This window comes from Phyllobates terribilis, unplaced genomic scaffold (genome assembly GCF_046119375.1).
Source record: "Phyllobates terribilis strain yellow unplaced genomic scaffold, ASM4611937v1 Scaffold_5__5_contigs__length_657084704, whole genome shotgun sequence".
NCBI lineage: Eukaryota > Metazoa > Chordata > Amphibia > Anura > Dendrobatidae > Phyllobates > Phyllobates terribilis.
This window is the reverse complement of record NW_027362765.1, coordinates 46,067,892-46,083,086: the sequence shown is the minus strand read 5'-3', so window position 1 is coordinate 46,083,086 and position 15,195 is coordinate 46,067,892. Positions and strand designations below refer to the sequence as shown.

At 47.0% G+C, this 15,195-nt stretch overlaps 1 protein-coding gene across 2 annotated transcripts in view; it reads left to right on the top strand.

Annotated features, from left to right (window-relative positions):
* LOC141271885 (uncharacterized) overlaps positions 1 to 15,195 on the top strand; it is an 85,609-nt gene that overhangs the window by 57,771 nt on the left and 12,643 nt on the right. Inside the window, exon 1 of one of the 2 annotated variants that reach the window (XM_073682094.1) lies at positions 4,376 to 4,452. The exons of the other annotated variant lie outside the window; for it this stretch is intronic. The gene's annotated coding sequence lies outside the window, so the exon portion shown is untranslated. Of the gene's footprint in view, positions 1 to 4,375; positions 4,453 to 15,195 lie in introns of those variants that run through there. 2 annotated transcript variants of the gene reach the window in all.

The window sequence follows — 15,195 nt, the reverse complement described above, 5'->3', positions numbered from 1 at the left end:
GGTTGGAGGCAAGTGACCATAAGAGCCCTTCCTTAGTTTTGCTGGTTAATAATAAACCTTGTAGGGTTTCACTCTTAAAGGTAGGAGGCATCATGTAGTGCTCATACAGCCATTGTGGGTTTGGGCCAATCGAGCGAAGTTTTATTGCTTTTTACAGGTTGCACAGAAGTCATAAACATTAATATTTCTGGTCTTGTCCAAGCTCTGACTAAATAGTACATGCCCTGGCTACTCATATACAGCTCAGTTAACCCAGCCTGATCAAACAAAACAATATTTATCCAGGGCAACCACTGTTACTTGTGGAGTCTGGCCTGTGTCTCTGATTAGCTCAAAGATACATACCGCCTGCACTGCTTTCCAGCAGTCTGACTAAGGTGAATACCTAGCCTGATCTGGTGCTTAGCTCTCCAGGTGCCCTAATCAAGACCTGTAAAGCTATTATTTAACCCAGGCCTACCTGGGTTTGCTACAACTCGAATGGGCTGTACAGATTCCAGAGAGTTAGATCATTGGAAATGGACTCTATAAGACCTGCTCGTAAATCTGCAATTTCAGATTGCTATATAGTAGTATAGGCGTTTAAGGAGGTATACAATCAGGTTCCAATTCACATGAAACATCAAATTTCCTGAGAATAGTTCTTGGCATAAAATGAGGATTTAGGCTTTCAGTTTGTATCCTTCCATGCAGAAGTTAATGAGCCTTAATGCTTTATGGAGAATTATAGTAGTTAGGACAACTCTCATATCGAAGGAAGAGGCATTGACAATAGTTTACCTCAACTATTTCGGGATTATGGGCAGATCCATCGAGCGCTGCAGAACTCACTGGGCAGTGAGTAAGAGTTCTGGTCTTCCAAGGTAGAATAAGGAGTCCTGCTATATGTCAAAATTAATAAGCAGTCAGGCCACAACTCTGAACAAGGCGATATTGCTGTTAATAACTCTAATCTCCTACATTCCAGTAGTAGCATGGTCACTGGTACACACCCGTGGGCTGCCTCTAAAGATCCGGTTCCTCTAACCTAAAGATGCTTTAGGCAGTATATAAGAAAGCTCCATTCATCTATGCATGGTCACAATTTAAAGATCTTATCATACAACAGACTAGCTTTATCTTACGTAAACCATTATGGAGGAACTCTGCCAAGATCCCTAATGACACTTATGTCTAATAAATTCAGATGGCGAAGTCTCACCTTTTATCTTTAACAGCACCTCATATAAAGAGGAAAAGAATTGCAAGTGGACCTTTTTAGCCGTAGACAACTGGAACAGTGTCCAACCTGCATTGAATAAGCAAGGAATGTGAAAGTGAGTTTTGGATCTAGGCCCATTTTCAGTCCAAAGATGGCACCCTGGGATCTGAATCCAGTGCGCACGCCTCTAACAAGCCTTCGCTTGAACCCATGGATTCAGGGTCTTCGCATTAAAGACTATTATCCCGGTGGCCCTGACTTCAGCATGGTAAGTTAGTGACATTCAAGCTTCAATCCTTTGTTTATACAGATCCTACAAGATGGGCCGGTTTCGGAGCTACCCTATCTTCCAAAGATGGCTTCCAATTTCCATAGAAGTCAGGAAATTGTGCACCCTACTTTTTGTGCTAATCCAGGAATCCATGGCAGAACAATAAGAAAGCAGATGTCCCCATCAAGCATTATGTAAGGTTGCGAATCAGTCTTCCCCTTACACCTTCTATAGACACTATAGGCTTGATCTGGGATCTACTGCTGTCTTTTCCTTTAGGAAAACTGTTCTACAGGCTGTGGTCCCACCCTAACTATAACGTTTTTTCTCTAAATCTCTCGTTGTGGTGCTGTCATGGGTGATAGGAAAACACTAAATTACTTACCGGTAATGTAATTTTCCTGAGCCCATGACAGCACTCTTATATTCCCTCCCATCACTTGTAGAAGTTGATCACTTCATTTCCTTTGTGGTGTTTGATTCCCGCGGTGTGTAGAAGGAAAAATCATGGGATATATAACTATTAAGTAGTGTCCTCTCATGCTCTGTAAACAACTGAGGTGGTGGAGAGGCGCTGCCCTTTTAATCTGCAGGTTTCCTGTCCTGGAAGGGCGGATCCCCTCTCTCCTTGTGGTGCTGTCATGGGCTCCGGAAAATCACATTACCGGTAAGTAATTTAGTGTTTCCAAATGAAATGCAAAATTTACTTTCATCTGAAAACAACACTTGGGACCACTGAGCAACAGTCCAGGTCTTTTTCTCCTTGGCCCAGGTAAGACGATTCTGGCGTTGTCTATTGAGTGGCTTGACACAAGGAACGCGACACTTGTAGCCAGGGCCGTGGGGTCGGTAAGCCAAACCTCCGACTCCTCGATTTCCATGACACCGACTCCGACTCCCTCATACATGGCTCATATTTAAGTGATAAATTTATTGTAGCACAGATTAATCTCAGCTAAAAGTCTAGACCCTTAGATCAGGAATAGGACAGACATCTCATAACTTACCCAAATTCTTATGAAAAAATATTCCCCACAAACTGCATTAAATTACTGTACCTAATTTATTATAAATTTTAGGAGTCAGAGTTGCTCCATTTTATACAGACTCCACAGCCCTGCTTGTAGCCCATGTCCTGGATACATCTGTGTGTGGTGGCTCTTGAAGCAATGACGCCAGCAGCAGTCCACTCCATGTGAATCTCCCCCAAATTTTTGAATGCCCTTTTCTTAACAATCCTTTCAAGGCTGTGGTTATCCCGGTTGCTTGTGCACTTTTTTCTACCACACTTTTGCCTTCCACTCAACTTTCCATTAATATGCTTGGATACAGCACTCTGTGAACAGCCAGCTTCTTTATCAATGACCTTTTGTGGCTTACCCTCCTTGTGGAGTGTGTCAATGACTGCCTTCTGGATATCTGTCAAGTCAGCAGTCTTCCCCATGATTGTGGAGCCTACTGAAACAGACTAAGGGACCTTTTTAAATGCGTAGGAAGCCTTTGCAGGTGTTTTTTGTTAATTATTCTAATTTACTGAGATAATGACTTTTGTGTTTTCATTGGCTGTAAGCCATGATCATCAACATTAACAGAAATAAACACTTGAAATAGATCACTCTGTTTGTAATGACTCTATATAATATATGAGTTTCACTTTTTTTATTGGAGAGCTGAAATAAATTAACTTTTTGACGATATTCTAATTTAGTGAGATGCAGTTTTATATGATGAACACCGTAAAAAAATAAATATAACACTTCTAATGAATAAAGCTTTTTCATCATCCTGACATGCACAAACAAGTACGCACACATCCTACACACATCTGCACTCATTGTATATGCACGGCTCCACACACACACGGCTCCGCTCCGTACACGTCGTACACGCGGCTTCGCTCCGTACACCTCGTACACACGCTGCTCCGCTCGGTACAGACGCGGCTCCGCTCCGTACACATCATACACACACTGTTGCGCTCCGTACACCTTGTACACACGCGGCTCCGTACAGACGCGGCTCCGCTCCGTACACATCATACACACACTGTTCCGCTCCATACACCTCATACACACACGGCTCTCTTCCGTAACCTCATACACACTCCGCTCAGTACACACTAGGTTCCGCTCCGTACACCTCGTACACATGCGGCTCCGCTTCGTACAGACGCGGCTCCACTCCATACACCTCTTACATACACGGTTCCGCCTCTTATACCTCGTACACACGCGGCTCTGCTCCGTACACCTCGTAGACACATGGCTCCGCTCCGTACACCTCGTACACGCGCGGCTCCGCTCCGTACACCTCGTACACACGCGGCTCCGCTCCGTACACCTCGTACACACACGGCTCCGCTCCGTACACCTCGCACACGCGCGGCTCCGCTCCGTACACCTCGCACACGCGCGGCTCCGCTCCGTACACCTCGTACACACGCACGGCTCAGCTCCGTACACCTCGTACACGCGCGGCTCCGCTCCGTACACCTCGTACACGCGCGGCTCCGCTCCGTACACCTCGTACACGCACTGCTCAGCTCCGTACACCTCGTACACACGGTTCTGCTCCGTACACCTCGTACACGCGCGGCTCCGCTCCGTACACCTCGTACACGCGCGGCTCCGCTCCGTACACCTCATACACACGCGGCTCCGCTCCGTACACCTAGTACACACGCGGCTCCGCTCCGTACACCTCGTACACGCGCCGCTCCGCTCCGTACACCTCGTACACGCGCGGCTCCGCTCCGTACACCTCGTACACACGCGGCTCTCCTACATCCACACTGTAAACCCCTCCTGACCCCACACATAACCTTCCCCTCATCCAGCACCATGACAACCAGCACAGCAGAGTCCTGCATCCACTGAGGCCCCTGATCATGTGACCCCTGACTCCTCCCCTCCTGTGACCTCATCACAGGTCCTGTGCGCACAGAACAGCCATATATGTGGTGGCGGCTCTGCAGGTGGAGGTATGTGGAGATTCCCCATTACTAAGTATTATAACGCTTTCCTTCCTCTCCTCTGATAGATACATACGACCCAACTATGAAGCATCAGGAAACACATATTGCCCCATAGTACAGCGCCCCCTGTCTGACACACACAGTATAATGTTCCCCCATCCCCCACACACACATTCTGATACTACAAGATGCCCCCACAGTACGGTACCCCCCACCCCACCGGCTAATAAATAAATGCCCCCTCTCCCCATTCCTGATACAGAAGACCCCGGGACACAGCACCGACCTCCTGGATCAGGTTCCCAGGTCTGAAGATGTGGCCCTGGCCTGGGGGCCGGTGCTATAGATGTATGAGGGGCTGTTATCTGCGGTAGGAGCTGTACATTGTAATGGAGACATTCTGGGGACAGATTATCCCAGAAATAGAACTTGTTAGGTCTTTACACAATGTCGCTGGATTTTAGCTTTTTCTTCACCTTATATTCTTAATGACGCTGTTCTAGGACCCCATTGTTAGGCCCCGGCTGTCATGGCGATATATTGGGGTGTGTTGATGGGAACAGGCCTCCCCCTCTGCCGCCTTCAATCACATAACAAATAATCACAATTGAGTCCTCAGTAGTTGATGCATTTTAACCTCTTTCTGACGTGAGCCGTAATAATACGTCCCTGTGCCCTGGGCCTTAATGACGTATTATTGCGTCTCACAGAAGATGTGCGGGCGCGATCCCAGCCGAGTGTCAGCTGATTCTGACAGCTGACACCCGGCACTCAGTGCCAGGAGCGGTATGCGCACAGCTCCTGGCACTTTAACCCCCTAAATGCTGCGATAACAGCATTTAGCGAGTGAGCAGAGGGACAAAAACCCCTCTGCTCTTGGATGGGAGACCCCGCGACGTCACCACGGGGTCCCGATCATTGCCATGGTGACCCAATGTCCTGATGACATTCGGGTCACCAGGCACTAGCAAGGTGGTTTGATCATGCGCAGTACATGATCAAACTATCTTGTGTCTGCATCACTGACAGGTTATAAGGTATGTCAGTGATCCTGCACTGCTATGCCTTATAACTGCGATCAAAGTGCAGAACGTTAAAGTTCCATAGTTGGACTAAGTAAAATAGTGAGAAAAAAAATAAACCAAAAGTTGTAACATTTTTTTCTTAAAAAACACAAAATAATAATAAAATATAATAAATATTATTATGAAAAATTAAATGGTGATATATTGGGGTGTGTTGATGGGAACATGCATTCCCCTCTGTGCGCCTCCGAACAAATAGCAAATAATCACAATTGAGAGTCCTTAGTAGTTGATGCATTTTAACCCCTTTCTGACATGAGCCATAATAATACGTCCCTGTGCCCTGGGCTTTAATGACCAGGAACATATTATTGCATTTCACAAAAGCAATAAATAAAACCAATTCTTCTCCTGTTGCTGATTTGTACATTTTGCCTCCCAAAAATTGCAGTATCCTGCGCTCTATGCTAAGCGCTTACACCAGGGTTTTCGTGTAAATTTCTGAAATACGTAATTCAGGCAGAACCACAGGCGGAAGATTCCCTGTAATGAGGCAGATGGAGGCACTGTGACGCTGTCTGACCTGTGATCTGGCATTGTCCATCTTTTTAGACATACATAAAAGTGCTGTCCGCCATAATTTTGTGTGCATTTTTGAAAAAAAGGACAACGCTGAACAGAGGCCAGATAAGGGTCCATAGTAACTCTGCTGCCTCATAATAGTGAATGGATCCCTCCGGAGTTTCATCTGAATCACGTCGCTCAGAGATTTAGATGGAAACCCCGATATAAGTGCTCATCGTAGAGCGCTGGATAAATGTGATCTAAAATGTTATTAAAAATGTTTCCAACAAAAGATTCAAATTAATGATCAAAAAAAGCAAGTCCACACTAAGGTCTGTCATCTGTTAATGGAAATACAAGGGGCTTCCACTTTACTGGTAGCATAAAGGCTTTGGAAAAGCTAAATGGCTCCTCGCTCCCCAAAACAAATTCAGCAAGTTCTGTACTCCCAAATCCAAATGCCCTCCTCCCTTCTGAGCCCCAGTGTGACTAAACGATGAGGGTACACTTAATTTACGGGTGCGTGTCTCCAGAAGCATGAGCTGGGCACAACGTACTGGTCACTGGTAAAAATTTATTCTGTGACCCACCTGTGGTGTCAATATGATCACTGCACCCCTAGATGAATTCATTGAGAGGTGTAGTTTGTAAAACGGGGTCTCTTATGGGGGGTTCTGCTGTTCTGGCACCTTAGGGGCTTTGCCAATGTGACATGGCACCCTCAAACCAGTCCAGCGAAATCTGAACTCCAATATTGCACTTCTTCCCTTCTGAGCTTTGCTCTAAAGTAGTTTTCGATCACATATAGGGTATCATCTGGTGTACTCAGGAGAAATTGCACAACAAATTTTGGGGTCCATTTTCTCATGCTATCCTTGTGAAAATGAAAAGATATTTTTTATTTTCATAGATCAACGTTGTAAAATTCTGTGAAGCACATCTAGATTAATTCCTTGAGGGGTCTACTTTCCAAAATAGGATGACTTGTGGGGGTTTTCTCCTTTTTAGCCCCATCAGGGGCTCTCCAAACGCGACATGACACCCGCAGACCATTAAATCAAATTCTGCATTCCAAAACGTCACTCCTTCCTTTCTGAGCCCTTCCGTGCGCCCAAACAGAAGTTTTCACCCACATATGGAGAATCGGCATACTAAGGAGAAATTGCACTACAATTTTGTGGTCCATTTTCTCCTGTTACCCTTGTGAGAATAAACAAAAATGGGGCTAAAAGAACATTTTTGTGGGAAAAATGTGTTTTTTTTCTTTTCTTTTCACGGCTCTATGTTATCACAGCACAGTTGCCATAGATCCCGGGACTAGGGCCTCCTTCCCTATCTCTAAAGCTGGGGCGATCTAGCTATCCCTGCTCCCTGGTTCCTTCTGATGGTGAAGACACTGGGGCCACATGCCTTACTGAGCTCCTAAATCAGTCCTTATCTGTCCACTCCCCCAGCAGGGAACTAGGGAATAGCAAGGGTAGACGTACAGGGATAAATAAAAATACCAATTATTCAAATATGCACTTACGAACAACACAGAGGAACACTGGGAAGTATAGGACGAAAAACCAAATAGGAGAAGATGAGCATATGCACACAGATCAATCACCAAGCAACTATATTTAGAACAACACTCCAAACACCTCCTCAAACTACCAAACCTTCAACTCCAGTCCCAGACTGTATAAAACTAACAGAGGCAATCTCTGCTTGCCAGAGGCGAGTATATTTGGAGAGGGTAGTGGCCAACACTGAACAGCTGAGACCATCAAAGCAGGAAATCTTCCAGGATCTCTCAGCTGAACAGATTAACCCCTGCACTGCTAGCAGAAGCCGGCACTGTTTAATAGGAAAGTGAAGTGCTTCTAAGAAGTGCAGGAGTACGAGAAATCAGACAGCGGTCTTCTGGCCCCTCTCTATCGTGGTAAACCTGTGACAATTGTTTTGTGAGTGTATTTGTATGATTGTAGTTTTCATCTATCCCTGTCTGTTTTCCCCTGTCTGTCTGGTTAGTGTTTGCCTATACACTTTGTCCTCATACCTCCCTGGATGGGGAAGGGACCAGATAAGGGTAAGATAGAAATATAACAAGGTGCGAGACCACAACATCTCCACCATCCAGGATTATCCGGGGGGACAGGGTGTCATGGTACATAGTTTTCCCTGTCCTGCATTTCTGTATAAAATGTCATGATGTGATGTAAGTACCCATGCCCTTTCCCAGATCTTTGTTCCTCAACCATAATTTAACTTGGGCTTGTGTCAACACCGCTAGAGGACTCCCCATTGTTCTTTTAAGCAGGGGGAGAACTCACAGTACACATCTTTATAGACACATCGGAGCCATGCCATGGACTAAACCATCGACTAGGAGGGGGGAAACCTCTCCTCCCCTACCCTTGGGCTGTTCCCGGTAGCCCAAGACAATGGACTTATGCGTGACCAGTGTTGTGTTGGGAGATCTCTGGAGGAAGAAGTGTGGGGACTCTTAGCTGCGGCAAGACCTCACGCCCGTCGGTGATTGTGGACTTATTATGGACCTTAGGAATAACATGGATTTTTGATTTGGTATGCTGCCTACCTTAATAAATCCCGTTGGATCGTTCTTAGTCCGGTGGTCTCTTCTTGCTCTGCCTCATACCCCGTCACAAACTGGTTGGCAGCGGTGGGATCAGAGCAGAAGGAATGGAGGACAACGGCCCATCAACTGCTGGAACCAGAGCCTCAGAGTACAAGAACTGGACTGTGGTGAGCTTACAAATAAAGGCCCGTGAATTGGGGGTCAGCTACAAGGGACTCTCAATGGAGCAGCTAACTGAGGCTTTGGAAGGAGTTCGCCTGCAAGAGGACGTTGAGGAAGCACCTTCACGGCCAATGGAGGAAAGGTGACAGGCAGAGATAAATACCCAAAAAAGTCAGTGGGCTGTGTGGTACGAGGAGGAGATGGCAATGATGGGAGAGGAGGTCTCCATAGACTATAAGATGGAGGTCATGCGAGGAGCTAAGGAGATGGCATTGCTGGAGAGGCAGATAGCTTTGGAAGCAGCTAGAAGCGCCAGACAGACTGTAACCCCAGCACCCACCATGAGGGAACTCCCCAGAGTGTCCCGCAAAGATTTCAAGCCGTTCCAGGAGGCTGTAGGTGACATTGAGGGCTTCTTCCAGGACTTTGAGCTTCAGTGTCGATTAATGGAAGTCCCAGAAAGGGAGCGAGTCCGACATCTGGTGGGGCTCTTAGAAGGTGGAGCTGCCGCAGCCTATAGAGCTATGGACCCTCGGGGGGACTGTGAGTATGCAGACATTAAACGGACTATTCTGGAACACTACGCTGTGACCCCAGACACTTATAGGACCCAGTTTCGTACTTTGGCCTGTGATGAGGAGGTGGCCTTCAAGATGTATGCCCACAGACTCAAACAAATATGTCATCGCTGGCTGGAGGGAGAGGAGGCCTTAACTTGGGGGGCCTTCCTCCAGGTCATCTTGAAAGAGCAGTTTTACTTCAAGTGTCCCGCTGAGATCCGAGAATGGGTGCATGAAAGGAGACCAGCCACGGTGGAGGAAGCTGCAGCTCTAGCGGATGAGGCTCTCACCATCAAGCCTCAATGGAAAAAACTACTACTCAGTGAGAAAAGAACTACCAGCCCCCCGACGATGGCGGCCCCTGGTCCTTCACCATCCCAATAGACCATCCACTCATGGTGACCTTCGTGTGACTGTGCCTCGCATTACTCCTGCTCCGCCTTCGGGACTACAACGTGGAGGAAGAGTCCCAGAGCACAGATGTTATAGATGTTGGCAGCCTGGGCATCTACAATTCCAATGTCCAGGTGTTCGGAGGCAGGACAGCTACAGACCGCCTTTACCGGTTCATTATCTACAGACACCCTCACCAGGAGAAGAGCTGGATTCAGTCCCTGACGACTTGCCTAGTGATACATAGTGATACATAGTTTGTAAAGCCGAATAAAGACTTGCGTCCATCAAGTTCGACCTGTAAGTTCTGTAGTTGCTAAAGTTGATCCAGAGGAGGGCAAAAACCCCAAATGATTTAGCCAATCTTCACCTGAGGAAAAATTCCCTCCCGACTCTGAAACCAGCAGTCAGAATAAATCCCTGTATCAACCTACTATTTTATTCTATTTTTAAGTATATGCAGAAATCTGCCTGGTATCTAGAAAAGCATCCAGTCCCCGCTTGAACTGGTGTAGTGAATCCGACATTACCGTCTCCTCACTCAGTGAATTCCATATTCTCACTGCTCTTACCGTAAAGAACCCCTTCCTATGCTGGTGCTGAAACCTTTTCTCTTCCAGTCTTAGTGAGTGCCCTCTTGTTTCCGTAATATCCCTCCTTTTGAACAAATCCCGGGCAAGGTCTCTATACTGTCCCCTAACATATTTGTACACATTTATTATGTCCCCCCTCAACCTTCTCTTTTCCAGGCTGAATAGTCCTAGTTTTGCCAACCTCTCTGGGTATTGCAGTCCCTCCATTCCCTTTATTAATTTTGTTGCCCTCCTTTGTACCTTTTCAAGCTCATTTATATCCTTTATATATATTGGGGCCCATAACTGAGCACAGTATTCCAAGTGTGGTCTGACCAGTGCTTTGTACAGTGGAAGAACAATGTTCTCATCCTTTGCAGCTATACCTCTTCTGATACATCCCATTACCCTGTTTGCCCTTACAGCAGCGGCCTGACTTTGGGCACTCCAATTTAGTTTGCTATCAATCAAGATGCCCAAGTCCTTCTCCATCTCTGAATTCCCCAATGATTTCCCATTCAGTGAGTACTGGTGACTTCCATTTTTCCTTCCCATATGTATGACCTTACATTTCTCCTCGTTAAACCTCATTTGCCATTTAATGCTCCACCTACCCAGCTTATCCAAATCCCTCTGTAGGTCTGCACTGTCCTCTTTTGTATTAATTGTTTTACATAACTTTGTGTCATCTGCAAATATTGATATTTTACTATTTATCCCGTTGACTATGTCGTTAATAAAGATATTAAATAACATTGGGCCTAGTACAGACCCCTGTGGTACCCCACTAGTGACGCTTACCCAATCTGAGTATATTCCATTTATAACCACCCTCTGCCTTCTATCCTTTAGCCAGTTAGCTACCCACTTGCAGACATTTTCCCCCAGCCCCATCATTCTCATTTTGTATACCAACCTATTATGTGGCACGCTATCGAACGCTTTTGAGAAGTCGAGATACACGACATCCACTGGTTCCCCCTGATCTACTCGAGAGCTAACCTCCTCGTAGAAGTCAATCAGGTTTGTTTGGCAGGAGCGATTCCTCATGAATCCATGTTGGTTCGGGGTTAATAGATTATTAGCGTCAAGATGCTCCATGATTGCCTCATTAATAAAGCCTTCAAAAATTTTGCCCACAACGGACGTCAGACTCACCGGCCGATAGTTTCCGGCGTCACTTTTTGCTCCCTTTTTGAATATTGGCACTACATTCGCCTGTCGCCAATCAAGTGGTACAGACCCAGTCTCAACAGAGTCCTTAAATATAAGATATAACGGTCTGTCTATCACATTACTTCGTTCCCTTAGTACCCGTGGGTGTATGCCATCAGGTCCTGGTGATTTGTTTATTTTAATGTTACTGAGGCGTTTCTGTACCCCAGCTTGGGTTAGATTTGTCATACTTAGTGGAGGATTAAGCTTGTCACTTCTCATTTCGCCTGTTAGTTCTTTTTCCTTTGTGAAAGTTGACGAAAAAAATTTATTTAATAGATTAGCTTTATCCTCATCTTTCTCTATGATTTTGCCTTCATCACTTTTTATCGGTCCAATATTATTCGATTTAATCCTTTTACTATTTATATACGTAAAGAACAGTTTGGGATTTGATCTACTTTCCCTAGCAACTAGTGACTCTGATACCCTGGCTCCCATACCAGGAGTCTATGGGGTGTGAGCCCCAGCCACCTGTTCTTCTGACCGTCAGCACAAACATCTACAGGAGGTCGTGCTGGATGGCCAAAAGGTTGCCGGCTTCCGTGACACTGGGGCTTTTCTCACTATAGCTGATCCCCGCGTACTTCAGCCAGAAGCAATTCAAAAGGGACCAGGAATTGCCATTGAATTGGCTGGAGGCACCCAGAGATATATTCCAAGAGTGAGGGTGACCCTGGATTATGGCTTTGGGGCCAAACAATGCGTGGTCGGTGTGATGAGCGGCCACCCCGCAGACGTTCTTTTAGGAAATGATGTGGGACATCTGCATTGCCACTTCGTCGGTGCGGTAACCAGAAGTCAAGCCAAGAAAGCAGCAGATGGGGACGCATACAACTCATCCATGGAAATGAGGCCACCAGAACCGCCGACACCGCCGGTGAGTGATTCTTCTTGTGGGGACAATGTGAGTGATACCTGGGATAGAGTTCAGTTTCGACAAGAGGTTGATACTGACCCCACCCTAGCTAGTTTTAGAGCACAAGCTGAGACAGGGCAGTTAGGGGAGAACAGGGAAAGGATTATCCGAGAAAATGGACTTTTGTATAGGGTTACCAATGCTGCCTCCCCAGATAAGCCCTGGACTTGTAACAAACAGATGATTGTTCCTGAGAAATACAGGATTCCCCTACTACACCTTGCTCATGATATCCCTACTGCTAGCCATCAAGGCAAAACCCGCACCGAGAGACGATTGACTCAAACCTTCTATTGGCCAGGGATTTCTTAGGCAGTGGCGCATTTCTGCCGAACTTGCGATATATGTCAGCGTAGAGGGCGACCCGGAGATCACCCAAAGGCCCCTCTGCAACCACTCCCTATCATAGAAGAGCCATTTCAAAGAATAGCTGTCGATATCATTGGGCCTCTAGCTAAGCCAATTAGATCAGGAAAGCAGTACATTCTCACTGTTGTGGACTACGCCACCCGATATCCGGAAGCTGTGGCCTTGTCCAGTATTTCTGCAGCCAAGGTGGCCGAGGCCCTGGTTACCATTTTCACCAGAGTAGGATTTCCCAGTGAGATCTTGTCGGATCAAGGCTCCCAGTTCATGTCAGAACTAGTCCAGTGTCGGTGGCGCACCTGTGGAGTACGAGCGATTCGAACGACACCGTATCATCCACAAACAAATGGACTTTGTGAACGATTTAACGGCACTCTGAAGAATATGCTGAGGGCCTTCACGGACAGAGATTCAGACTGGGAGAAGTACCTACCCCATCTCTTGTTTGCCTATCGGGAAGTTCCTCAGGAGTCCACCGGGTTTTTCCCCTTTGAACTCCTCTATGGAAGAAAGGTCCGAGGACCCTTAACTCTGCTCAATGAATACTGGGCGGGGCAAGTTGAAGATACAGGAGCCCCTGTTGTCCCTTATGTCCTAAAGCTGCGAGAAACCCTGGGTCAACTTGCTAGTTTCGCCCAGAGTCATGTGCATATGGCTCAAGACCTGGTATGACCGTAAAGCACGCTATCGGGAGTTTGTAGAAGGACAACCGGTCTTAATGATTATTCCCCATCCACAAAATAAACTGCAGACCACGTGGGAGGGTCCCTTCCGGGTTCTCAAGAAACTAAATGACACCAATTACCTTCTTGCTCTATATGATCAGGGACTAAGACAAAAGACTGTCCATGTGAATATGATTAAGGAATACCACAACCGGAACCTTCCAATGATAGCAAGCTGTCGGCTAGCTTCAGAAGACGGTCCCGAGGAAGAGGACTCCCTACTGGATCTCGTGGAAGCCACGAGAGCCCCGTCCACTGTGGAACAGGTTCCTCTGGGAGATCACCTGGACCCCTTACAGAAAGACCAGATGCTGGGAGTGCTTCAACAGAGATGGGCTGCTTTCTCATCTCAAACAGGTCGAACCACCGTCACCCAACATCATGTAGACACTCAGGGTATCCGTCCCATACAACAGACTCCTTACCGGGTACCTGAATCAGTTCGAAACACCATGCAGCACGAACTAGAGGAGATGTTACAGCTGGGGGTAATCCAGGCCTCTCATGGCCCTTGGGCCTCTCCTGTGGTGTTAGTACCAAAGAAGGATGGGAGTTCTCGATTTTGTGTGGACTACAGACGACTTAATGACCATACTGTCAGTGATCCTTACCCAATGCCCTGTATTGACGAACTTCTAGACCGAATGGCTGGATCCCGATATGTCACTACCTTAGATCTCAGTAAGGGATACTGGCAAATTCCTCTGACGGAGGAAGGGAGAGGACGGTCCGCTTTTATAACCCCCTTTGGTCTGTATGAATTTCTAAGCATGCCTTTTGGAATGAAAAATGCCCTGGCAACCTTCCAGGGAATGGTAGATCAGATCCTCCGGGGATGTGGGGACTTTGCTTGTGCCTACTTAGATGATATCGCCGTCTTCAGCCAGACGTGGGAGGAACATCTGAATCAAGTAGCCGTTATTCTTGACCTGATTCTTGCAGCCGGCATAACCATTCGAACCGAAAAATGTCAATTGGGGATGGGTGAAGTCCAGTACCTAGGGCATAGAGTAGGGGGAGGGAAGCTCCGTCCAGAACCTGCAAAAATCCAGGCTATTAGAGACTGGCCTGTACCCCAAACTAAGAAACAAGTTATGGCTTTTTTGGGCACTGCTAGCTACTACCGAAAATTTGTTTCTCATTTTAGCACTGTGGCCAAGCCTCTTACCAACCTGACCAAGAAAACGATGCCCAGGCTGGTAATCTGGACTCCAGCCTGTGAGGAGGCTTTTAACCGGCTGAAGGACGCCCTGGTCTGTGACCCTGTTCTGGCTGCTCCGGACTACAAGAGGCGATTCATTGTGCAGACGGAAGCCTCTGCTTATGGATTGGGAGCTGTACTCAGCCAGGTGAATGCAGCGGGGGACGAGCACCTCGTCGCCTACCTCAGCAGGAAACTGCTGGACCGGGAAGTGGCCTATGCAACTGTGGAAAAAGAATGTCTGGCTATAGTGTGGGCCCTCCGGAAACTAAAGCCGTATCTGTATGGACGAGAATTCACTGTGGTTACTGATCACAATCCCCTCACTTGGCTGAACAGAGCCTCTGGGGACAATGGACGCTTACTACGATGGAGCCTGGCTCTGCAGCCCTATAACTTTACAGTACAGTATAGAAGAGGCAGCCAACACCAAAATGCTGATGGACTGTCCAGGCAGAAGGAGCCC